Source organism: Jaculus jaculus, chromosome X (genome assembly GCF_020740685.1).
Source record: "Jaculus jaculus isolate mJacJac1 chromosome X, mJacJac1.mat.Y.cur, whole genome shotgun sequence".
Classification (NCBI taxonomy): Eukaryota; Metazoa; Chordata; class Mammalia; order Rodentia; family Dipodidae; genus Jaculus; species Jaculus jaculus.
Window position 1 is genome coordinate 126087157 of NC_059125.1, and position 10013 is coordinate 126097169.

The window sequence follows — 10013 nt, forward strand, 5'->3', positions numbered from 1 at the left end:
GTTTGAGGCCACCCTGAGACTACACAGTGAATTACAGGTCAGCCTCAGTTAGAGTGAGACCCTACCTCGAAAAACCAAAAAGAAAGAAAGAAAGACAACAGCTCTTTCTCTAAGACAAATTGGAAACAACACAAATAGTGAATTAAACAGATAACATTGTGGTGTATTGACAGAACACCATGCAGCTGTTGAACACAATGGTACAGACAGCTACTTAATGACATGGGGAAATCTTTATGACTTTTATATTATATAAAAAAGATATATGTAGTCTAGAACTTTCTGAAAAGGACTGCACTAGCTCAGGAAATAACCCTTAGAATTGACATTCTCATCTGTTATAGCTCAGAGACAAGCTGATTGCCAAGCCCCGGGGTGGGGACATTAGGCTTCAAGAGTTGATCAAGGGTGTCAGCTCTAGTGCCCAGAGAAGCTGGTGATGGATAGCCCTCCTCAGGAAACTGTAGCAGCCCTGAGCCCAGTTTGGAGGTGATAGGTACTATCCATCAGACGTCCGTGAGCTGTTAGAAGAAAGAAGCAAAAGGCCCGATTCAAGAAGAATGGATTAAAGTCCAGCCAGCTGTTGCCCGTTCAAAATGACAGCTGCCTTTCCCCATTCTTTCACTTCAGAAGTAGCTTGAGACACTGGTACATGCCAGCTGAACTGCCACCCATTTGTGACCACCATGTGTTACAACACTACATATGACCACCTCAGACAGGTTCTATCAGCACCCCAGATACCTCTACATAGTCTCTCTCCCACTGACCCCAACACCTATGGCAATGTGGGCATATAGGCTACTCTGAGGCCCCAGCCCCTGCCTATCACCTGCTAACTTCTCACTCACTGTACTCCCCACAGAAGTAGAGGCTGAACTTGGACCACAGAGATTAAGACATTGAAATAGAAGTTCAAAACGGTTCTTTCATAAGTGGGGAAAATAATAAAATAAAATAATACAAATAAAACCCAGAAGCTGGGCGTGGTGGCACACACCTTTAATCCCAGCACTCGGGAGGCAGAGGTAGGAGGATCACTGAGAGCTCAAGGCCACCCTGAGACTATATAGTGAGTTCCAGGTCAGCCTGGACTAGCGTGAGATCCTACCTCGAAAAACCTAAATAAATAAATAAAAATTAGTGGCAAGAAAACATACAGAACACTGCAGTCTGAACAAGGCCCAACACCTTCCCCGCTCCCAATCCAGGAAATTCAGGATGAGGTATGAGGTTTCCCAGCTAGAAAAAGTAGCTCTCCCAGCTCTCCTTCACAATGGAACCTGCCTTCACTTCTCACACATTGGTGGCCACACTGCATATTATTCAGCCAACAACACAATCAAGTGGGAAGGAACTGCCTCCCCTCTAACTGCAGCCAAGAGTCCTCCTCCAGGAAGGACCTAAATAAATGGAATTCTATAGCACTTGCTATGTAGACTTCACCTTTTCCTATAACTTCACAGTGACCAATATAGCATTTGTGTACCATTGCCTCTGGGACCTGCCAGGGATAGCGTCAGCTGGCCAGAAAGGGTCCAGGGCAATGGCCCTCACAAAGGGACAGCCAACTTAACTGTGGGAACTGGCAAAGCAACTTCCTGACTTTCTGTGCTGAAGAAACCCTACCACCAGTTTAACATAAGTGCAGGGGTCTGGAGAGAGATTCAAGTTTAAAACAAAAACCCAACAACAACCCCCATGGCAACCTGACTATATATAGTCAATCCTCTATGTACATAGAGAAAGACTCGATACTGTTAACACAAAATAGCAAATAATCCTAAAATCATTGCTGTGTCTCAACATACCTACGAGAGAATGAGGCTGGCAATGTGATTTCACTTAAGGTTGATCCTAGTACATGGTCAATACTCCTATCTACTGGATATGAAATAAATGAAAGGCTCATTTCATTCAAATGGCCTTTGCAGTAATTCAGACTCTTAGCTTCACACTTGTGTAGCAGAGAAGGAGTGGGTTATGCTAGAAAGCACTCTGAAATAGAAGTCAGTGCATCTTGCTTCTGGTCTTTTCTCTATCAGTAACTCTTCATGTGACCTCTTGAAGTCCTTGCACTTAATTTGGAGAGCTAAAGAACGTGCACACAAGAACATAAACAAGCAAGACAAAGCACATAGCCAACAGACTCTTTGTAGCTCTGTTGTTCAACAAACCCTGTGTTTTATGACAAATAATCACCATGTCTCCTATTTGGACACAAAACTCCAACCCTTTCATCCAAGTAGGAACAGCCAAACAGCTGCTGACAAATAGCCAAATACATAGAAAGTCACAAGCAGGGAAAACAGTGTGAAGGTGAGCTCGAAGAAAGCAAAGGGGCATGGAATGTCAAGGAGATTACTCTGTGTCCTGGAATTTTGAAACCACTTCAGAATCAAGGGCCCTCTCATTTTCTGGCCCATGGTGGAGTATAATCTCTAAGCTCTAATTTATTGGTTGGAAAACCACCTTGATGCCAGAAGAAAAATAGGCAAAGGACTTGAACAGATAATTCACAGAAGAGATACAATAAACATAGGGCCGAGGAGAGGTGCATAAAATGTGTAAGCTCACAAACAGATTCAAACTGCACAGCACTTTAATGTAGGTTTACAACTGTCGAGGTTCTTCCTGCAGCACGTGTATAAAGGATATGATTGAAGCTGACTCTGCCACACTTGCTGCTGGCAGAATGACATAGGAGTCTTTCTGTCGAATAATTTGATCATATTTATCAAGAACTGTAAGAGTGCTTTCTTTCAGTCAGTAATTCTGCTTCTAGGAATTGACCATAAGGAAGTAACCACTGATAATGCCCATATATAAGGAAGTTCATCACAGAATTATTTATAAGAATGAAAAATTGGAGGGCTGAAGAGATGGCTTAGCGGTTAAGTGCCTGCCTGTGAAGCCTAAGGACCCCGGTTCGAGGCTCGGTTCCCCAGGACCCACATTAGCCAGGTGCACAAGAGGGCGCACGCGTCTGGAGTTCGTTTGCAGTGGCTAGAAGCCCTGGCGCACCCATTCTCTCTTTCTCTGTCACTCTCACATAAATAAATAAAAATGAATAAAAAAATTTCAAAAAGAATGAAAACTTGGAAACGTAAATGTGTGATTCAAGGGGAACAGCCTTAAACATGTTAAGTTGAGTCATTATGAAGTATTTTCTAAGACAATTTCTAATGACATAGAAAATACTAAGTTAAAATACCAGGTTATTGGGTGGTTAAGACACTTGCTTGCAAAGCCTAATGATCCTGGGTTTGATTCCCTAGTACCCATGTAAAGCAGCACATGCAGTTAGTTTTCAGTGGCAGGAAGCCCTGGTGTGCCCATTGTCTCTTTCTTTCTAATAAATAAATAAGTATTTTAAAAATCAGGAATCTTATTTCCAAGTGCTATGCAGCCTGTTGGAGAAAAAGTCATCAATGGTCTTAACCAGCCTACAAGTTCTGCAACCGGTCAGCCAGGCCAAATGTACCAACTGATGGCATATCAGTTATGGTTAAACCAACTGTTCTTTGATTGGATTTACATCCATGGGAAGGTATTCCTGCCTGGTATTGAAAACCTAATCAAAAGCCTATAGCTAGGGCTGGAGAGATGGCTTAACGGTTAAGGAGCTTGCCTGTGAATCCTAAAGACCCAGGCTCGATTCTCCAGGTCCCACATAAGCCAGATGCACATGGTGACATATTCTCACTTTTTCTGTCTCTAATAAATAAATAAAAATAAAATCTTTAAAATAAAAAAGCCTATAGCTGGAAGGTAATAAGCCCTAGGAGAGAAACTACTAATATTATTCCCACCAAACTACCTTCTAAATATTTATGTTTATGGCCATATATCAATGCCGCTCTCACTTTTGGATAGAGAAGCTTCTCTTTTCAGATGACGGTGACCATTGGGATGACTCAAAACTTACCAAAGTGCTGAGAGGAAGTAACAGTGGAGTGTTCAGTACTAAGTGAGATATCTCTATCATATTCTCTAAGGCTCAGGGATCATTGTGAAAGAGGTGGCAGAAAGAATGTTAGAGCCAAAGGAAGGGAAAGACTGCTTACAATGCTGTCTTCCAGACACGAAGTGGCCATGGTATTCATGACCTTACAGTGGGTAATGATACCTACACAAGACCTGCATAATAGGAAGGAAAAAACATAATGGCATCAAAATTTAAGAGATTCAATGGAGGGGGGATTTGGAAGAAGGAAAGGGAGGGTGATGGGAGGTGATTATGACCATCAAACAATTTTAAAGCCGGGCGTGGTAGCATGTGCTTTTAATCCCACCACTGGGGAGACAGAAATAGGAGGACTGCCATGAGTTTGAGGTCACCCTGAGACTACATAGTGATTTCCAGGTCACTCTGGGCTAGAGTGAGACCCTAACTGTGAAACCAATAATAATAAGAATAATAACAATAAATAAGCCTGGTGCGGTGATGCATGCCTTTACCCCTAGCACTCAGGAGGCAGAGATAGGAGGTCGCTGTGAGTTCGAGGCCACCCTGAGAATACATAGTGAATTCCAGATCTGCCTGAGCTAGTGTGGGACCCTATTTTGGAACCCCCCCAAAAGAAAAAAAGAAAAGAAGACAAAAATTAATAGAAAAAAAAATTAAGCCATTTTCAGGACTAGAGGGATGGTTTAGCAGTTAAGGTGCTTGCCTGCAAAGCCTAAGGACCCATGTTTGACTCTCCAGATCCCACATAAACCAGAAACACAAAGATGAGGCAAGCGCAAGGTTACACATGCCCACTAGGTGGTGCATCTGGAGTTTGAGTGCAGTAGCTGAGGCCTTGGTGTGGCAATTCTCTCTCTCTCAAATAAAAATAAATAAATTTTAAGTTATTTCCAGTTGAACTCCAATTATGTTTACACATACACATACCAAGAAAAGACTAGACAGAGATATAACAAAACATTAACAGTGAGTGATATCTTGGGTGACAAGTCCCATGGGAGATTTTTTAACTGTCTTATTTTCCCAATTATAAGCAATGAGTATGAATTATTTTGATTTTTAATAAGCACATTTTAAAAGCATGATGGGAGGAAAACATTTTCTCCCCAAGCCCTTCAAATATTTCAAGTTAGAAAGGAAATTCTGAGATGACTTGATCAAGTGGTTCTTAACCCTAGGAACCCCATTGCTTCCTTGCTATTTACACTATGTTGTAATGTACCTTTTCCCACACCGAAACGAATTTCAGAGACAATACAACCTACTTAAAATTCCACGTAACATGATGTGCATTCTTTAATACCCATTAATTGTTTATTGGTCCCATTGTCCCTTCACCCCTCAGGGATACTGAAACCCACAGAAGTTCAAATAAAATGGTATATAGTATCAGCATAGAAAATTATGTACACCCTTCTGTGTACTTTAAGTCATTTCTAGAATACTTGTGATGATTAACACAATGTAAATCCGATGTGAATAATTGTTATGCTGCATTGTTTGAGGAATGACACAAAAAATCTGTATGTGCTCAGTAGAGATGAAATGTTTTTACAATACTTTCCACCCAAGGTTAGTTGAATCTGTGGATATGGGGCTCATGGATATTCAGGGCCAACTGTCCTAACTATACCAGAAAGTGAAAAAAATTAAAAAGAGTAATTTATATGATAACATATGCTTTAATATAGAAGTACCTGGTGGGGGGCTGGAGAGATGGCTTAGAGGTTAAGGCACTTGCCTATAAAGCCAAAGGACCCAGGTTCAATTCCTCAGTACCCATGTAAGCCAGATGCGCAGGGTGACGCATGCTTCTGAAGTTTGTTTGTAGCAGCTAGAAGCCCTGGAGAGCCCATTCTCTCTCTCTCTCTCTCTCTCTCTCTCTCTCTCTCTAATAAATAACTTAAATTAAAAATATATTTCAAAAGAAATACCTGGTGAGAAAGATTATACTAAAACACATACAAAGTATGAGATGTCTCACCAATTATCTGTACCCTTACTGTTAAATCAAACCACTATATACAGACTCATACAGGTAGGTTGTGTTAGCAACTTACATACTCATGAACTGCACTACTGCCAGTGACATGAATAACTCGTGCTAAGTTTTTGAACAAAATAAAATACCATCTTTCCCCAATTTACATAAGTGTTGCATTCCTGCAAATTCAGTGTATATTGACACCATAAAATCATTTTGTGTTTGTGAAATTATTAGGAACAGTTTTTTGTTGTTTTTTTTATGTTTCTTCCACCTTTTATATTGTATAGGGCATTTAAAAGTTTTACAGGTGCATATTTATATTTCCCATCTGCCCTTCATATTTATCCAAAACCTAAAATCCTTGAAGACTTTCTTTGACTTGGACTTGCATACTTTAAAACTAATGATAATCAGTGTTTCAGCCTTAGAGGCTATTTTTAAATCCTATTGCCTGACTACAGCAAGAGATTCCTAGAATGTATTCTCTAAAGTGCCGCAAATGCCTTTGGAATTACTGGAAACATAGTTCTTCTATAGTAGTACCAAGACATGAGAACAAATTATTTTTTTTAAAAAGTCTACTGTGATCCCTTGGTGATTTTCCCTAGCCTGGCCCCAGCTTCAGGAGGATAAAACGAACTGAGCTGGAAGAAAGGACTAACAGGGCCAGGCCACAGAAAGCAAGAGGGAGGCTAGGTTGCTAGGTTACCACTCGAACCAATCCAAGTGGTCCCAGAGAGGTACCATATACAGGACAGGTCCTTCTCTCTGGCTCACTAAGTTAAGGACTCTCTCAAAGAAAGGGGGGGTCAAAAGGTGGGGGAGGGGGCGATTACTCACACTAGGCACAAGAAATGAGGCAGAGAAGCACAAAGAAACAGACAGCCCTGTATTTCTAAAACCATTAAAGTCCTCCTTCATTAATGGGCTTCTCCTCGAAAGAAAGATTTCTTTATTAAGAAATTCCAGAGTGAAAAACTCCCAACACATACACATATGTAGGCTCACACAAAAGTGCAGAGGTTTACATATTAAATTGCATTTAAGTTAGAAAATAGATTTAAAAACAAAATACTTTTCCCCCAACAAGGTAAAGAGATTTGGTCAGTAGGAAATGGGGCCTCAGGGGTAAAGGCAGGATGGTCAGGATGGGAAAATGGAATTTAGCTGCTATAGAACTCAACCCCACTCCTGGGGAAGACTGCAAAGGGTAGGGGAATGATGATCTCAGCTAGAGGTAAGAGGGAACCAGAGCGCCCCCCCCCCCAAAAAAAAAAAACATAAATTTTCCCTACCTTCAGAGTTTATATATATCACAGCCAACCATCCTGGCTTGAGGAAGTGGGGTGGGTACACAAGGAGGCATGAGAAATGGAGAGGAAGGGGAGAGTTGGAGGGAGTATCAGCCATTGAAAAGATCAAGCAACATAAGGCCTCTTTCCCTAGGGAAAGATCAATTCTCAGACTATATGAGAGTCCCAGTTGGTACAGGGTATGAATGGGACAGGTTTTCAGGCCAAGGTATTAAACACAGAAATTAATAAGACCACTCATTTTGCACTAGAGAACAGAGACTTCCATTCTGATCCTCCCCATCAGAAAGCGAATGCTCTTCTGACTCCCCTAAGTGACAGCAGGAGAGTCCCCTGAGGTAAGTTGAGGAGGGAAAGAGACTCCTCCTGGCCCAGGAGAGAAGATGAGCTGCTGAGCACTGACTAAAAGGGGTGGGGGGAATCCCAGGAAGGACAGCTTGATGGGGAAAAAAAAAAAAACTAGTTATTTCCACATGGTCAAAAATTGCCCTCATTTTTTTTTTTTTGAAGTAACTAAAATCTAACTGCAAGAAGCAAACTAAGAGTGTCAGCAAAGGAATGGGAAAGGAGAAAGCAAATAGAAGAGGTGTCTGAGTCAATCTCTCTCCCAGTAGCTGTCTCCCTCAGGAATGCTCAACTCAAATCCTACAGCAAGCAAAACAGAAATGAGGAGAAAATCTGGGAAAAGCCAAATATCAGTAACTGGGAAGTGTGTGATAGGAATTGGTCAGGAGTCTTGGATACAGACCATCTGCTAAGAAATACCTGGTATCATTTGTAAAAAGACCACTAAATGAGGGCTGGAGAGATGGCTTAGCAGTTAAGTGCTTGCCTGTGAAGCCTAAGGACCCCGGTTCGAGGTTCGGTTCCCCAGGTCCCATGTTAGCCAGATGCACAAGGGGGTGCACGCGTCTGGAGTTCGTTTGCAGAGGCTGGAAGCCCTGGCGCGCCCATTCTCTCTCTCCTTCTATCTGTCTTTCTCTCTGTGTCTGTCGCTCTCAAATAAATAAATAAAAAATTTAAAAAAAAAAGATCACTAAATTAAATATTTCTAAGGGGAGTCTCTGGCAAGCCTGCTTTAATACCACTGTCCATCCATTAAAAAGAATATCCTAATAAAGAACTTGTTCTTAAGGAAATACAATCCTTCTACCCTCCCGATCTTGTTCACACTGTATACTGCTAGAAAGTCTTGTCTTCCCAGTCCAGAATAAGATAAGCTTCAGCCCAGAATGTAAGCTAGATCAACAGAGAGTTTGAATTTGAGAGCCATCTCTTCACCCCAAGGTACACTGGAAAGAAAATGGAAGTATGGGCAGTAACAAGCAACCCTTTTCACCCTCATCCCCCACCCAACACACAAACACATCCACATCCCCACAGTGGTACTTGAAATGGAAGGGGAAGGAGGAAGCAGGCAGTTTGCATTAGACACAGTTTAATTGCCTTCAAATAGATTAAAAGTTCTGGTTCACACACCCTCCCCCATCCCCATAAGTCATCCAGACAGGACCCTGGCTTAGAAAGAGAAAAACACAGGTGCTCTAGGAAATATAGCCACATATAATACATAAATCATCTTCCCTGAAATAGTGCAGGTCCTGAGCAGATCTGACTGGGGGCTACAGCCCACCCCCAGGGTAAAGTGGCTCTGGGACTCTGCCGGTGGAAGTGCTGGAAGAGTGGGGCTTGAAGGAAGCCCCTGGTGTGGTTACCATTGCCCGAGTTGGGCCGAGGCCTCGTAGTGGGATACCCGGGAGGGCAGCAGTGCTGGGCTTTCCCTCACTCAGCCGAGGCTTAATGGAAGTACTGGTTAACCTTTTTTTTTTTTTTTACTTTTTTTTTCTTTTCTCTTTTTTTGGTGGGGGAGGGTACATAGAGGGAGAGGAGAGGTGAGCCTCTCTGTGCCTTGGTTTCCCCATTTGTGCAGTCAGGTCCTCTGAGGGCCTCACACAAGGAGTCTGAGGGAGTAGTGTTTAAGTGAGCACTGAGGCATCCTCTGAGGAAAAGGAACCACCAAAGTGCAGACTTTTATTACTGCCATCCCTGCTCCTAATGGGAGCAGGAGTCAAAAGAAGAAAATTAAAATGAGCTCATGAGAAAGGAGGGGAGATGAGACAGAGAGTATGAAGGGCTATGCTGTTGGCATCTCATCAATGCTTATTGAGAATAACACAGGCATTGAAAAGTTTCTGAAGAATCTACAAGAAATGTAAATTGTTACCTCTACTAGGACTACTTACATATATCTACTAAGGAAAGAGTGGGACTTGGATGTTAAGAGAGTTGACAAGGGAGAAAGGAGGAACTACACGAATACATACAAGTGAAAGGTACCTGCCCTATTCCTAAAAGGATTGGCTGGCAAGGCTGGCACTTTGTAGCCAGAGGAATCCTCCAACCTCACGCTCCAATCTTCTTCAATTCTGAAGGAGCCAAGAAATCAGTTAGGATTCCCTGGCCAGAGGTCTATATGTCTGCCTCTGGACTGGGGACATGCAGCAGCTGAAAAGGACTTGAGCCAGTCGCAAGAAATCTTTAGCCCCAGAATAGGAGCAACGGCCCTCAGCAGGAGAGCTGGGATCTGGAGGAGAGAGCCGAGTCCAAAGAGACGTTGTGGCTGAAACCATGAGAAACCAGTGCCACGCCCCAAGAGACCCATTTTTCCAGTTGCTAGAGGTGACTGACATCTTCTGCCACTGCCTTGAGTCCAGAATTTAAAAAAAAAAAAAAAAAAAAAAAA